The following is a 16,895-nucleotide window of genomic DNA, read 5'->3' on the forward strand; positions in this document are numbered from 1 at the left end:
ATAAGACAGTGAAAAAACATTTTTTTCATGATTCGATGACCCGAAGTGAAATTTTCCGAGGCCTTCGGATAATCGAGGCTGGACTGTATTCGAAGTACCATACAAACCTTCGGATAATCGAACTTCGGATAATCGAAACTTCGGATAATCGAGGCTTCGGATAAACGAGTCCGGACTGTAGAATAGATTTTTGTAGAATAAATTTCCATCAAAACTTTCGGAGTCGGCATATTCTGTGAACCCGGAATCTGAGTCGGAATCGCTAGATTTTTAGAAGCCGGAGTCGGAGTCGGCTAATTTTCAACAATTTTGTGTCCTAAACGGAAAAAAAAATATTAAAATTCAAATCATTGCATTGTTGTGACATGTATTTATTATACCCCTCGTTATAGCTACTTTTTTTGTATGACGTATATACAATGGAAACATATTTTTTAATGTTTATCTATCCAGGTTTTTAAGCGAAGATGGCGTTTGAATGGTGAACGCCCGAAATGTCAAAATCGCGCAGTGGCACCAACATTAGAAAAAAAATATGTGGCTGTCATGCCATGACACACTTGTTCCGTAATGTTGGTACCACTGCGTGATTTTGACATTTCGGGCGTTCACCATTCGAACACCATCTTCGCTTAAAAACCTCGATACGCAACATAATCAATGAATCTTACCTTGAAGTCTTATTTTAATTTCTATAAAATAATAAAATAAATTTAGTTTTACCTAAAATCAATACTAAGTCTTCTGTTGGTCTTCATTATTTTTTAAACAATTAGTTTTTTTAATCAAATTCATCAACAAGTTAAAAAAAAATATTAAGTAGAAAAAGCTGTTAAGAATAGACCAACTGTCAAGTTGTACCATGAGCAATTCTAAGTATTTTCATCCCAAAACACAATGAATGTCATTCACGGATCGCCCCCTTAGCTGTCAAACCATCCTACAATCAATCCAAACTACAAAACTCAAAAGAGAAAAACATAAATACCAAAACAAAGCCCGCCAGTGTTGGTGCGACACCGCCGCGCGCTTCGATAATGAACTTGACTGTGTATTGGTCCCGTCCATTGACGTTGCGGCGCAACAGGCAAAGGGCGGATGGGGACGGGTCTGCCTGCCCGTCAGCCCGTGCAACTGTGTGGGTGTGGGCTCCACTGACAGCTCGACGTCGGTCGGTCGGCAAGGGGCAGGCAAACAGACACGAACGAACGGCGTATGAATGACGACGTTGTCGTCGGGTTTTTGAACGCGATTCGTCGGAAGAAGAGCTGCGTGTGTTATATTTTTTGTGAGTTGCTCTTTTAAAATGATGTGTGTTATCAGGAGCAGTAGTTTTTCGCGAGTTGGTTGGTGAAAGTGTAGATTTGTGTGTAAAGAGTGCGCAAATTGCGAGGGTGGAAAATTACAACCAAGGGTCGAGTTATACGGGGTAGGTTTTGCGGGCAGCTACGGAATTTTCAAAATCGGTTCCGTCTAAACCCTGTGTGTGTGATGAAGAAGGAAGAGAGGCCCTCGGAAAAAGATGGCTATCGTCGTCGTTGTCGTCCGCTGAATCGGGGAAAAGGATTGAACGAGCTCCATTGAAGTCGGCTTCGAGGATAGAACGTGGAAAATTGATTCACAAAATAATTTGGAGAATCCGTCGGTAGGTGCCGCTACCAGGAAAAAAGATCCGGATTGTTTATGTTCTTGAACGGGTTCATCGCAAAGATTCTTTTAAAAACAGGTACTACAAACTAGCTCTTAAGAAAGTGTACCTCATAGAACGGTTTCACCCATCCTCTCCGGATAGAAAATGGTTTGAGGGTTTTCGGTTTCCAGGTCAGCCCCGAAAACTGCATCCATCCGATGCAAAAAGTGCAACGATGCAAAAGTCGATTCCCAGGAAAATTACCAGGCACCTGCGCCGACGCAACCTTTCTACAGAAACGGAAATCGAGCAGCGGGCAAACCAGTACACAGCAAAAAATCGGATGGTAAAATCGCATGCAAAAGCATGCACATCACCTTTGTAAGAAAAAGCACTTAAAATTACACTTTGCATGTACACCATAAAACGTGTAATATTACACTCTTGGTTATTTCGGTTCCTGGGATAGGTGTCGAATTGCTCTCTCTACAAAGTAAATGTCAAATGTTTCGTTTTGATTGATAATAAATTTATTTTACATCCATATTTGTATTCACTATTCGATGAATTGATTTGAATTGATGAGCAGTGATAGTGCAGTGGCAACGGGCGAAGTTGTCCATGACTTGCCGGCGATTAGCTACTCTGATGGGTGATAAAGCTGGCGGTACGTTCCGGTGGTAACGTTATCGAAAACGGTCGGTTCCAGACCAGGTTCTTGCTGGGAAACGTTGCCTCGGTGATGGCAGTTTTGTTGGACAACATGCAAACAGCGCGCGGCACTCTGGCGGGGTCACCTCCCGCGACGACGGTTGGAGAAAGAAGTTCGTATCCGGTGGGGCACCTGCCGACGAACTTGATCGTGCGCTTAGTTTAGATGGTAGCGATGAAGGCATTCGGGGCTCGGTCAGATTGACTTTCTTCCGGTGAGACCTCCGGGGCCGGGTAAACTTCAGCTTGAACTTTTTGATGTAATCGGGGAACAGACGCTCTGAATTCGCCTACTCTTCGCATTTGTTTCGTTCTGGAACAGGTTCGATTATTAAGCGGTTTTTGACTAGCTTAAACTCATTCAAGACTTTCACACCACAATAGTTATTTACCTCCACACTCTTAACAACCTGAACTGCAGCTTTTAACCAAAGAAAAATCGAAATTTTTCCGCTCCACCAAATCTTTGTTTTGATTTGATTGCGGGTGGGAGCAACTTTTGACAACTCAATAGTAGACAAGACGCGAATGCGATATTACACAATTTGGGTGTACAAGATCTTAGGCAAAAGTGCAAAGTGGTGTTCTGCAATAACTGTGTAATATTACATAAAAATGATTACACAAAGCAGTTTTACACGCAGTCATTTTACTACTTTTTTTGCTGTGTACCTACATTTAGCTGGGAGGTTGGTTCTGAGTGTCTCTTATTTTGAAAAGCTGATTGTTGATCACAAAATTAAAAAAAATCATGTTTGTTTATAGCCATATTTATGAATGAATCAACTGTTACATTTTTTGACAAAATCGACATTTTCGCTCTAAGTAAAAAGGACGTTTCATCTTTTGAAACATTAATTTCACTCAAAATGTGTTAACTTTTGGCTTCCAAATGAAAAATAAAAACGGGCAACTGGAGTTCTGTCATGCTAATTTTCAGGAATCATGAAGTTAGGACGACTTACATTAAAATTTTACTTTATTTAGATTTCTACTGTGTTGGGTAATTTGGACAACCTGAGGGAAACCTTACAAGATGCTTTAACCCGGTTTTGTAAATTCGCCTCTGTTTCCCGGGTATCGCAATATAGACTAAATTGTGACAGAAACCCATTTCTCATCAAAATGATGTGTACTTTTTTTCTAATTTTTCACAAATTTATTCTGATACCCATTTTTTAAGCGATGCCATCTTTTGTTTTTACAAAAATCCTTGTGTACAGGATAGTCACTGAAACAGTGAGCAGTAGTTCAAGCTACGAAACATAACCAACGATTCGACACACCTTATTTATTGCAAAAATAATCGAATTTTTAAACTTTTGTGATATTTCATAGAATTTGCATGCAATGAAATTACAATTCAGCTATCCTGAGATTCAAGAAAATGAAGTTGCTAAAATATCTTCAAAATGAAGCAAATCCTAAACAAAAGATTCACGAACAAAAGATTCACGAAAAACACAATTAGTAAAATAAGTGAAATTTTATTGATTTGTTGTGATAGTTTTCAGCAAAAGGAAAATTTTAAGTACAGTACTTGTTCGGTAACCGGGTTGAGAACGTAGCCCAGTTACCGAATGCTGCTCGCTAACTGGGCTGAACAAAAAATTAGGAGAGGACCACCGATGCATAATATTTTAATAATGAAACAAAAAAAAAAAAAAAACAAAAGTTACTCAAATTTGTTTACCATGTTTACTCCTTATTTTTTTTCTAATTGTGACTTGAAATTTGTTAAATGCTTGAAAAAAGTTTTATTTAGTCATTGAACTTGATTTTTACATCCACCAACCCCTCGGTAATTTCGGTTTGTTTTGGGTTTTTGTCTGCTTTTTAACTGGGCTACATTCCACTTATCGAGCGCCCAGTTAAAAAGCAGCCCAGTTAAACAACGCCCAAACAACTATTGTATTTCAAATATGTTATGGAAAAATTTCGGACTTTTAAAAAAAATATATACACGGTAAAACTACTTTTTTCCAAAAAATAAATTGCTCAAAAAACTATTTTTGAGTATGGAATGTAAGGTATGGCTCAGCAATAGAGAAAAAATGTTTTACCGAGCTATGAATCAAAAAAAGTTTTTTGAAAAAATCAACAATGCGCCAAAAAAATGTTTTGAAATTTTTGTAATCGTAAAATCGAATTTGCTATTTGTTACTTCCATTTCCAGTTTCAAAACAAAGTGTCTATGTTTACCTTTCCTTGATTTTTTTGAAAGATGAGAAAAAATGACATAAAAATAACTCTTGTTCAAGTATTATTTTTTCACTGAAATTTTTTTTGATTACAAAACAAAGAGACAAATCTGTCCTTTTCAAAACGAAGTAAATATTCAGTGACTATGTATTTTTCAAAAACACCTTTTTTCAAAAATACATAGTTTGGTCAAATGATTTTTGCCCTTCAAAATTACCCTCAAAAATTGCATCTTTTGTCCCCTAAACATATCCAAAAGTAGAAAGTGTTTTTGAGTTATTCACACTTCAGTGACAAAAAGTTAATGAAAAAATGTTTCTTTTTGTATTTTTTCACAAAATCCTTACTAACACTTACAACTTTACTGAAGACATAGTTTTTGAATATTTATATGTCATTTTTGTATCAACAGTTGTCAAATTTGTATGGAGAACTGTATTGACGAACCGATGACAACAAAATTTCTTCATTGGTCACAGGGAAGGTACCCACAAAGTTTCTGGCAAACAAAAAGCCATGAACATGCTGATTTTGAGAGAATTGCTTCATTGCGATATCCGGGAAAGGGAAGCGAATTTCCAAAATCGGGTAAGTGCATCCTGTAGGGTTCGTTGAGTTCAACAAAACGTCATTACTAACTCAACCGACAAAACAGATGAAATAATTACAAAAAGAGCGTCGCATTTAATGGTGAAACAAGTGCTGTAAATTATTGTGGGGGATAAATTTCGTTGATAAAACGAGATTACATAGAACCAGGTCAGAAACCATAATATTTTTAATTACTTCAAAATGAATTCTTTGAACGGTGACCCAGGATGAAATTGGAGCCACGGAGAAGTTTTTTTTGGGAATAAAAATGGGTTGTGTCTCATACTTTTTTTTTTTTAAATAAAAGAAAACCAAAAAAAAAAACAAAGGATAAATTATTTACCCTTTGCCTAGCCAATGAAAAAAAAGTTAAATTGAGTTATGACGAGTAAAGCGTTCAGTGCATTCTACGTAACAAAATAAGGATAATTTCATGAACCATTTATGTTGAGTGAATACAAATGGCCTCTATTTCTGTACCTCGTTTCGAGCTTTAGCTTAAGGGGTTACATACACGTAGCAAACCTCGACGAAACCAAATCTATTACAGAATATTTATTAAATACACCATAAACATGATTTCCAATCACTCCTGAAAGTTTCATGTAGATATTTCATGATTCCAGTAGGTAGCAGACGATTTGCGTTTGAAATTTTTCCATGCGCAAAGCGTTAAACTTTCAGATCGTTTTTCTCAAAACACCGCGTTGATTTACGGGTGCCACGATATCTCGAGATGGGCTAAAATTTGGGGTGAAGACAGATTTTTAAATTTTGCTTTTAAAAAAATAGAAAAATTAAAAACTGACATTTTTTTATACGAAAACTTAAAAATATTTATATCTCTTTTAAAAATAAACTTTTTTTGAAATCGGCCTTTGTCACGATACTGATTTAACGAGTCTTCACCTAAATTTTGAGCCGATTTGGTCAAAGCAGTGTTGAGATATCGTGGCACCCGGTTTTTGAAACTGCTTACTTCAAATAGCTAAATCTCGGCAATGATACAACCAAATGTCTTGAAATTTATTTTGTTATTAGTTGAAAATGTATGTTTTAGTTCCCTGAAATCAGATTTTAAAAAAGATTAGGTGTGGGCTCATACAAACTCTTATCAATTTTGCCGATTCACATGTATGTAACCCCTTAATTAAAGCCTGAATCGATTTCGGTTGCTTCATTTGCATTCTCCAGGTACAGCCCCGAGAGTGATGGTCGGTCCTCGGTGAAAATACGCGCAATTGAATCAATGCTTTCGATCAACATTGTTTGGCCGATTCGCGTAAATGACCTCTTTTTGTGGAACATACAGCTTATAATAATTTCGGCGTGCAAATTTTTCGTTGGCAGCTTTATTAACGCAGAGCTTCTGAAGCTGACTCTGGCTTCGAAATATTTGTCTACTCCGGATCTGGGTCCAGAAGACATCACAGTGCAAAAAGTTGCATACTCCTCCCGTGGTAGTTTGTAATGCAACGGGTTCCCTTATTTCTCTTTTTTTTTAAAACTATTTGCATTATCTGCCGCCAACACGACCTTGGCGGTGGTGCAGACGTGACGGGTGTGGGTGGGATCAGCTCTATTCAGAATTTACTGTGCATAATTACAGCTCATAATGTATTCCAAAGCTGGCAAAAAAGAGAGTGGCTTCATTGTTATATATTTTTTTTTGGGATGTAAGAATTGACTGAATCAACCCTCGCATTATTTTTTGTTAGAATTTTTCTGTTAAGAAAAAGTCGAATTTGCCTCCGTCTTTGGTTAATGGAAACATTTGCTTTCGGCTGCCGATGTCAACGAGCCTACACTCTGAACAAATGGCACACGAAATTACTCAAGCAAAGCATTCTGCGTGGGAGATATCGTGTAGAAATTAACTTTGACGGTCCGACTGGTTGGCTTACGCCCCACTGAGAAATTTCTTCTTAAATTCTTAAATTTATCAAACGTTAGTATTGATTTTTCAAGTTATTGAAAGGTTGAGGGTCGGCCTCTCCGATTTCAATGAAACTTTGTAGACATGTTATCCTAAGGTTATACCAACCATTTTCGAGTTTATGGAGCCAGCTGCACTCGGTACATTTGAGAAGGGCGTAAGTTGTTTAATTAATGTTGTATTTCGTAATTTAAATATTGCTGTATTTCGATGTCGTTGCATCGTGTCAAACAAACTTGTAAAATTTGAAGGTGAAGTCATGATTTTTTTCGTTCATTTTTTTATAAAAAAAGCTTAAGATGGTGTGTGTGTGTGTGTGTGTGTGTGTGTGTGTGTGTGTGTGTGTGTGTGTGTGTGTGTGTGTGTGTGTGTGTGTGTGTGTGTGTGTGTGTGTGTGTGTGTGTGTGTGTGTGTTTATGTGTGTGCGTATTCCCCTTGGTGCTCAAAATTTTTGCTAAGTTTTCTCGGCACTGGCTGATCCGATTTGAGTAAAACAAGTTGCATTCGATCCGGTTTGGTGCCCCATACTGCGCTTTTTTTTTTAAGATCCAATAAGTAGTTCAAGTCTCACTTATCTATATGAAAACTATTTCCGGATATATTATCCAACTAATCGTTGTATAGGTGATTACAAGACCTTTCAAATGAATCTAACATTTTGAAGATCTGGCAACCCTGTCTCATGTTATGATCACTTTAGTGGTATTTATGTACTTTTTAGAAGCCGGATCTCACTTAACTATTTGTAAACTATGTCCTGATCAATCATTCGACCAATCGTTGGTTAGGTAATTGAAAACCTTTCCAAAGACTCCAACACATTGAAGATTTGGAAACCCTGTCTTAAGTTATGACCACTTAAGTGATATTTATGTACTTTTTATAGGCGGATCTCACTTAAATGTATATAAACCAATCCATCATTCAACCCATCGTTGGTTAGGTAATCGATAGAGCTTTCCAAAGAGTCGAAGACATTGAAGATCTGGCAACCTTGTCTCAAGTTATGACCACTTAAGTGATATTTATGTACTTTAATGAGGCTGGATTCCATTTAAATGTGTATAAACTATGTCCGGATCAATCGTCCGACATTTTCTCTCAAACCATACCATATTTTTGTAAGCTTCAAAAAGCATTTTGTAGATCTGAACAAAACCTACAAATTGCTTTTAAAAGATTGCAAAAATGTTGCGTCGTTCCAGAGAAATCGACAAATAAGAAAAACATTACGCACCGCGTAAAAAGAAGTTTCACTGTAGGATGTAACAAAACGGGTCAATTTCGAAAGCATTTCAGGGCATGATCCCCTAGTTCAGTTTGATTGGTTGGACTTTCAATTTTAAATGGGATCTAACCCGTAAAATCAGGGCATTAAGGTTTTTGCCAGTCCATGTTCAAGGGATCAACTTTGCCGAAAAGTACGAAAAGATTCGTCCACTATTTAAAATGTTACAGAATTTATAACACCGCAGCTGAAAACATCAACTTTTTCTTCAAGCTCCTCTGGCAACACCATCAGATTGCTTGGTTGCATGAGCGTCGCGACGCCTGCCTCAATCTTCCCTGCAGGAGCAGCAAGTGCTCCCAGAAAAAAGAAGAAAAAGTTGATGATTTCAGTGGCGGTGTTATAAATTCTGTAACATTTTAAATAGTGGACGAATCTTTTCGCACTCTTCGGCAAAGTTGCTCCCTGCACTCAAAACTGGGCAGCGCTCGTCCGAGAGAATAATGGCCTCAAGTCGAGAGAATAGTGGTACCATTTACGGACACAGAGAACACAGCTCGAGATTGGCGAGAGAATTATTTCCTCGAGGTTCATTCGCAAAAAAAAAGTTCATCCGTCAAAACAAAAAAAAAATAGTTTTGACTACGGGAATTGAACCAGAGACCTTTGACAGACTAATCCTATGACTTAACTGCCTCGACCACCACAGCTTGGTGACTAGGGAGTGGTTAGATGTCGATGTATGACACTTGTTGGAGATTCATTGTTTCAATTAACGGATGAACATATTTGTTATGATGGTGTGAGTTGGCAGCATTATTCTCTCGATTTTGGCACAGAGCCCTCAATAAATATTGAGGGAACGATTCTCTCGACGCTGAATTTTGGGTGTGTAGCACCCAAGCTATGAGCTTGTGAGGTTTTTGAAAAATGTAACAAATCGTTAAGGGACTCAAAACTGTCAAAAAATCAAAACGCACCGATTTTCCAGTTAAATCCCATTTAAAATTCCAAATCAAAGCGCCAGTTTAGCAAATTTCACACCATTTTTTTTAAATCAGTGGCGCTAACTACCCGGGTATCCAAAGTCCCAGCTCTACTGGTTTGTCAATGTCTTTTGCAGTAGAAAAGCCTTTTTTTTTTATTGGCATTTTCAAGTCTGTTTGTTGTAGTTGGTTAGCTTAAACAAACAAAGTAATTGCAACATTTGGAAATTCAACTACCGCCTCAAATTATGGTACAATAATTGTCGTAACCAGATTCTTGGTAACAAATTATCGAAACTCACAGTATTCCCGTGCACATCGTTACAATGTTGCAACCACATATTGCTACCCGTCTTCGTGAAAAGGTTAGGGTGTTACAAACAAATCTTTTAAGAAAATAAAAAAGAGTTATCTAATATATGTTTGAGCTGAGGCTGCTTTTGGCTGTGTTTGCGCTTTAAAATTTTGTTAGAGGTGTTTATAAAATTTGTGCAACAAAACTGTGGATTTCAGATTATTACCAACAAATCTTCAGCAGTACATTGAAAGGTAACATTTGTAACACCCTAACACATCACCACGTTCGCGCAAGTCCTCTCCGCCCGATCATTTGGCTGTCAATCAAAATGTCTATACGACGTCGACGGTGCCCGACAATTAACGGACGAATTATCCTTTCCTGGTTGAAGGGCCCGATCAGGGCAGTTTGATACTCGTTCCATCGTTACGAGATAAACCGAGCTGTAATCTTGCCTGCCAGTGACGTAATACGTAATGTTATGTATGTATGTAAATATGTGCCTTAATGCACTTTGGCTGTACGTTCTTCGTCACTCAACAGGGATCATCAATTAAGAACGAGCACCGACTGTGCAGCAGAATGGAGGCGCCAAATATTCACTTTTGCATGCAGTCGCATTGTGATGGTACAGTAGTTTTAAGCAATTAAGAATCTTTGTAAAAATATATCAGGTTAGCCTTATTAATTGAAAACATAACAAACAAAAAAACATCTGCTAATACCAAGAATTGAACGGCGATCGATTGGTTGTAAAGTGCGTGCGAATCATCTGCTCTAACTTCACCAACGCAAACCAACACCACCTTACGGTTGCCAACATTATGCAAAGTGCTAGATGCATACTGCATGCAGAATGTGCATTTGTCACATTTGAAATGCACTCCTTCTCCTCCACCCTAGAAGGCCGTTGAGACATCCCAAAGAGGGGAAAATAACATGGAAGTAGTAAAACTTGATCTTACTTGGATTAAACCAAAATTATTTATTAGAAATACACGATTAAAACTAATCATAAACATTAAAAAATGATTTGAGTTTGGAAATTAAAACATTATTTGGAAAAAAAAATATTTAAGACATGAAAATAGTTAATAGTCGGGGCTTGCCCCAGTCCTTCCCTTGATATTTACCCCTGCTCGGGTTCTAGTCCAGACGTAATGCTTTTTGTTGTTGTTCTTTTAACTGCTGTTGTTGTTGTTGTTGTTGTTGTTTGCAGAATGCATAAATGTACCGTTGGTTTTCTGTTTCCTTGCACTTCGTTGCAATTATTTATATCTTATCGCCTTCGTTTGCGAGTTTCTTTTATTTATGCGCGCCCGTTCTGACGGTCGTCGTTCGTGACAAATAATGTGCTTAGTGCGGGACTTTCCATCTGTTGAACTTTTCACTTCTGGCTAGAAGTTGAAAGTTTTGCCGGCCCCGTGTAGTTCCAGCGTATTGGTGCACAGATAAGCAAAACATTATGTTCTAAAAATATGTGCGGTGTTTTTGACATTTTTATCAAGTGCTGATGACGTCAATAGTAATGAAATGTTACTTTAAATATCAAACATTTTAAAACAGACATTCATTGTACAGATTTTGTTGTCTTGTGTCTGGCGTCACCAGCAGCTACGACGCCAGTATTATTACTAGTGGGGCAGGCGCTGAGCTATCGGAAGCGAATGTCATTAACCTTCCCGCACCTTGCAGTGAATATTGAAAGGAAAAGTTATTGGAAAAGTACTCGACACAACAAACACGCTAAAAGAATACGTTTGCTAGCGAACTGTTTAAGTCAAAGTTGTAGGTCAACGATGCAAGATAATTTTATGGGAGATCTGTATTTTCTTAAAAATAAATCTGTATTTTATCTGTATCATGTCAAATTCGAAGCCATATAATACATTTTTTATAATTTTAACAGCAGATTTTAGCTTTTTTATCATATTAAAGCATAATTCAATTATTAAATTGTTGAAATTTTTAAATATAATTTTTTTTTTTAATCTGTAAATACAGATTATTGTGATTTTTGGAATAGAAAAATCTGTAAAATACAGATTTATCTGTATATCTGGTATGGCTGGTAGGTATGGATACGGACTACACTGGAAAAAAAATTATACACGGTAAAACAAATTTTGGTGAATTTTTATTTAACTTTTTGTCACAAAAAATCTTGATTTGCAAAAAGCACTATTTTTTAATTTTTTTCTGATATGTTATAGAGGACATCAAATGCCAACTTTTCAAAAATTTCCAGGTTGTGCAAAAAATCTTTGACCGAGTTATGATTTTTTGAATCAATACAAATTTCTTCAAAAAATCGAAATACCGTTCGAAAAAATTTTTCAACATCATTTTTCGATGTAAAATCAAATTTGCAATCAAAAAGTACTTCAGGGAAATTTTGATAAAGTGCACATCGTTTTCAAGTTAAATCCATTTTTAGGTGACTTTTTTGAAAATATTCGCAGTTTTTATTTTTTTTAAATTAGTGCACATGTTTGCCCACTTTTGAAAAGCTGAGAAAATTCTCTATATTTTGCTTTTTTGAACTTTGTTGATTCGACCCTTAGTTGCTGAGATATTGCCATGCAAAAGTTTAAAAACATGAAAATTGATGTTTTCCAAGTCTCACCCAAACAACCCACCATTTTCTAACGTCGATAATTCAGCAACTAATGGTTTGATTTACAATAATAAAATATGAAACATTCGTGAAATTTTCCGAACCTTTCGAAAAAAATATTTTCTTTTTATATTTTTTTAAAACTAAGAACTGCATTTTAAAAGGGCCAAACATTCAATATTGCGCCCTTTTATAATGTTATGACCATTAGTTGCAGAGATATCGACATTAGAAAATAGTGGGTTTTTTGGGTGAGACTTTTCTATTTTCAATTTTCTAGTTTTTTAACCTTTGCATGGCAATATCTCAGCAACTAAGGGTCGTTTCAACAAATATCAAAAAAGCAAAATGTAGAGAATTTTCTCAGCTTTTCAAAAATATTTTTTCAAAGTTGGGCAAACATGTGCACTAATTTAAAAAAAAAAGCTGCGACTATTTTTTTTTAAGTTGAAAAAGGTTTGCGACCTATACTTCAATTTTTTGAAAAAATCAGTATTGATTCAAAAATTCATAACTCGGTCAATGATTTTTTGCACATCCTGGAAATTTCTGAAAAGTTGGCATTTGATGTCCGTTAAAACATATAAAAAATAATAATAAAAATAGTGTTTTTTTTTTTAGCAAATCAAGTTTAAGTGACAAAAAGTTAAATAAAAAATCACCCAAAATTTTTTTACCGTGTGTAATTTTTTTCAGTGTATTCCGTATCCATACCTACAACTTTGCCGAAGACACCAAATAGTTCAAAAGATTCCTTCAAAAGATACAGATTTTTGGATTTTCATACATCATTTTTGTATGGACAGCTGCCAAATTTGTAAGGAAAATTATACGGACAAACTAATGATGCAAAATGGCTTCTATGGGCATACCGAAGGCACCAAAAAAGTTTCAGCCGGATTAAAAAATACAAAAATTAAAATTGAAGAAAAAAAAACCGTTTTCGTCGAGAATTGCTCAGAAGAAAATTTGTCAAAATATTGTCAGGAAAGCAAAATTTAAATCTTCGAACGAAAAATCATGGCAATTATGCAAATCGTAACCTTAAGCCGAATAGAAACATGCAGAATCTTGAAACGCTGAAATTTAAAATGACGGATTTTGTTTTTGCTCAGAATAAAAAAAAATCACAGATGAACAAGCAATACTTTAAACTTCTTTTTTTTTAGTTTTGATTTGGTGATTCCGGAGTTAAAACATTCTAGAGTTCAATTATTAAAGAATTTAAAAGTTTAAAAATTGAAAATAAAAAGAGTGAAAAATTCAGAGATTTTAAAATTTTGCGAAATAAAACAATAAAAAATTAAAGATTCAGGAATCAATAATTTTTAAATTCCAGATATAAGAAATTAGGAAAAAAGACATATTTTAATTTGGTCACCTTTTTGATTTTAAGGGTCATACTTTAGCTTGACAAACAAAAATAAGTAAGCAAAAAAAAAAATTTGTTCGATCCGGAGTGAAACAATCGAGTCTGGACTGTACTAGCAAATTTTATTGTAAAATAAGGCAGTAGTTTTTCTCATGAGTTCAACTATGACAAACCATAATTCTTGGAAAGAAAAAAGCTTATGATAAAGCAAAAAAAGCAGAAATTTTTTAAAGGAGAAAATATTATGTTATAATGTTTAATGATTTAAGGAAAATTAAATAATGTGTTGTTATGACGAAAGTTTATCAAAATAACATCTGAACTAGGGAAAAACTGAAATTTGAAAACCGTTAGATTCGGAAAATTTTCAGAAATCAGGGTAAAAACAGGGAATCCCAAACTAAAAAATTGGTGACCGCCCTGCTTTCGACAAATGTCTTTGAGCCTTTTGTCCATTTGACCATATGTTGTTTTTTAATTGATTACTAGCTTTTTTTTACAGAACCATACTTAAAATAATGTGCAAAGCATTATTTGATACATTTTGTTTCAATTTTTTGTAAATTTTTCATTTAGATATCCTCAAAAAATTTAAACACTGAGATACATTTTTTTACAGTGTTTTTGGAACCTAAAAGTTCATATCTCGAATAAGTTTGCAAAAAATCTTAGCGCCTTTTGTAAACAAAGACGATTTTGATCAGTCTTCAATCGATTAACGAAAAATCGACTTTAAAAATGTTATTTTTTTTTTCTGTTTCGACCGACTTTTTTTTAATCTATTTTGACCGACTTTGCATTGAGGACCTTTTGATACATTGTTGCCCATGTTTATCAATTAGACCACCCCTTTTCAACGTGTCCAGCTCTAACGAGCGTCTTTCTCCAGCGCAAACATGAAATCCAAACCGTTCGCTAATTATATGTCGACAATTCCCGTTAATTGCATAAAATATGCATCACGAAATCGCCCAACATTGTTTTACTATATTTTGCAAACGTTCTTTTAGCGCACCTTAAACGGTTTCCTTTACCACACACACTCACACACCGTGATGCGGGTGATGTTTTCCGTGGAACTGATAGAGTCGGAAAGTTGTCCAACTCCTAGTTCCAGGTATTTCAAGGTTTTCCTCCCTGAAAATAAAACAATATTTGCATCAAAAGGGGGTGCCCAATGCCCAATGGGGAGGGGAGGAATGTTAAATGTTTAATTGAATTCTAAACATATTATTGCGAACAGTTTAACCTGCATAAACGAACTGTTTGATCAATTTGCAAACAGTCAATCGGACGTCAACGGTTCTATTTGATCAAAGTGAACAAATCGCCTGAATTCATCAGTCCACGTGGAAGTAGCAAGTTGCTTGAAGCTTGTGAATTGAGGCGAAATAAAAAAAAAATCTGATTTGTTTACGTTTTTTTCTCACCCCGCTCGTTACTCCCAGTACTGCCTGTCAATCGTCCGGTGGAACTCGAACGTAAACAATAAATAATAAATCTAAACTCGTTTATATAACTCAACCGGGGCACGCACCGCCGATCAAAGGCAATCTACAATCCTCCTCCTCTCCCACCTTGGCTGGCGCACCTGGGATCACTTTCGCTTCACCTGACCTGGAGAATTTTTCATCCGTGGAAGTTTTACTCAGGAAATTAAGAGAAAAGGAGGAGTTTGGTGATTGTTAACAAGAGAAATAGCTCAACTATTGTAATAAGTCTTGATTTTAAAAAAAATCTTTCAATTTTTACCTTTCTTTGATGACTTCACAATTTAAAAAAAATAAATTATTGTAATTTATTCAAAAATAATATGTTCCGTACAAGTACCCTTAGGTAACAATCTTAAATGCAATACAAATACAAACAACAAAACCAACCTCCCCTATTTCGTGTTCGTGTTAAGTGCCCATAGTCGGCTCTCCTTTCGAGGCGGTAAAGGCTTAAGCCCTCAGCCTTTAATTATGGAGCGGGTGTTTGTGATTTGATTGCACTTTTCGCCGCACACGCCAACCGTCATCATCATCATCATCTCAGGCTCTCACTCAGGACTGACTTTTGCCAGACGGAAAGCCTCCATCTGAGCAGTGTAACCAAGTCTGGAGCAAGTGCATTAACCCTCAACATTTCAAGCAAAAAAAAAATATATTTTTTAATTAGATATAAAAAATGTTTTCAAAAATTACGATTGAAAAAAAATTATTCAAAATCGATCAAATGTTGAAAGGTAGTTAAGGGTTAATCGACGAGGAGCAAACAGCTGAGCGTGATGACCACAGGTGTAATTAATTTGCACGCTTTTATTGTGTTTTTTTGTAAGTTTCTCGATGCGTCTTATCGATCGACGTGGAAGAGTGCGTTTTAAAAGTCGCATGTTTGCGGGATTGATTGTTTTCAAGTCGGTTGTTTTAGTCGGAGGGAAAATGTTTTGATATACGCAAACGGGTCGGCGGTTAATGTTTTGCGATGTTTGACTTGTCGGGCGTATTTTTGTTCTATTTCCAAGGAATTCAATCTGGATTCAATCTACTCTACTTTAATTAAGATTTATCAGCAACTAAACTGCGACACCAATATGAAAACACATCGCTTAAAAAATATTTCCAAGAAAATCAATCAATTAATAATGTCATAAGATAATGTCCACAATGTTAACACGCCATTAGAACGATACTTTGTCTTCAAAAATTTCAAAATTTCATGTTTTCTTATCTAACCTTTTTTTTTCTCAACTTTCTACTTCCAGATACCGACGGATTCACAAGATAATTTTGCGACATCACCTGTAATTGATGTGTCCACTCAAGATCCGACTCCAGGAAGCCGCCGGCGATACACACATTTTCAAGAACCTTTTTAACTGTGTAATGTTTGTGTGGTTTGTTGGGTTCAGAGAGTGGTTATGTGAAAGAACTGATTGTTATTTTTGCGTTATTTTGGAGCAGTCTATTTTATTCTTTTTGTTCGGTAGAAATATTCTAATATTTATAAAATGCAAGACTTTATTCAGGCAAAAAAATAAAAATGAAGGTAAAAAAATAGTCATCTAAATTATTTGTTGGAATAATTTATAATCTTTTTGAAACATCATTTAAAAGCAACAAGTCAAAGTCAGTACACGTAATAGCGTTGTATAACGTACGTCTCTATGTCAATAATACAATATTAGACGTTTTATTATGTATTCTTAATGATCGGTTGTGCAAATTTTGGAACAAAACAATGTTTTTTTTTATATATTTGAGCAATTCTCTACGAAATTGGTCTTTTTTCTTCAATTTTAATTTTTTTATTTTTTTATCCGGCTGAAACTTTTTTGATGGC

At 35.7% G+C, this 16,895-nt stretch overlaps 1 protein-coding gene across 4 annotated transcripts in view; it reads left to right on the plus strand.

Moving 5' to 3' along the window:
* Positions 1 to 1,168: 1,168 nt before the first annotated feature.
* LOC6033134 (tyrosine-protein kinase hopscotch) overlaps positions 1,169 to 16,895 on the plus strand; it is a 51,502-nt gene continuing 35,775 nt past the window's right edge. The window contains exons 1-2 of one of the 4 annotated variants that reach the window (XM_038253280.1): positions 1,173 to 1,726; positions 16,318 to 16,435. The gene's annotated coding sequence lies outside the window, so the exon portion shown is untranslated. Of the gene's footprint in view, positions 1,977 to 16,317; positions 16,436 to 16,895 lie in introns of all 4 variants that reach the window. The other 3 variants (XM_038253281.1, XM_038253283.1, XM_038253282.1) reach the window with 3 other exon arrangements.

The sequence above is a fragment of the Culex quinquefasciatus genome, chromosome 2 (genome assembly GCF_015732765.1).
Source record: "Culex quinquefasciatus strain JHB chromosome 2, VPISU_Cqui_1.0_pri_paternal, whole genome shotgun sequence".
In the NCBI taxonomy this organism is placed as follows: domain Eukaryota; kingdom Metazoa; phylum Arthropoda; class Insecta; order Diptera; family Culicidae; genus Culex; species Culex quinquefasciatus.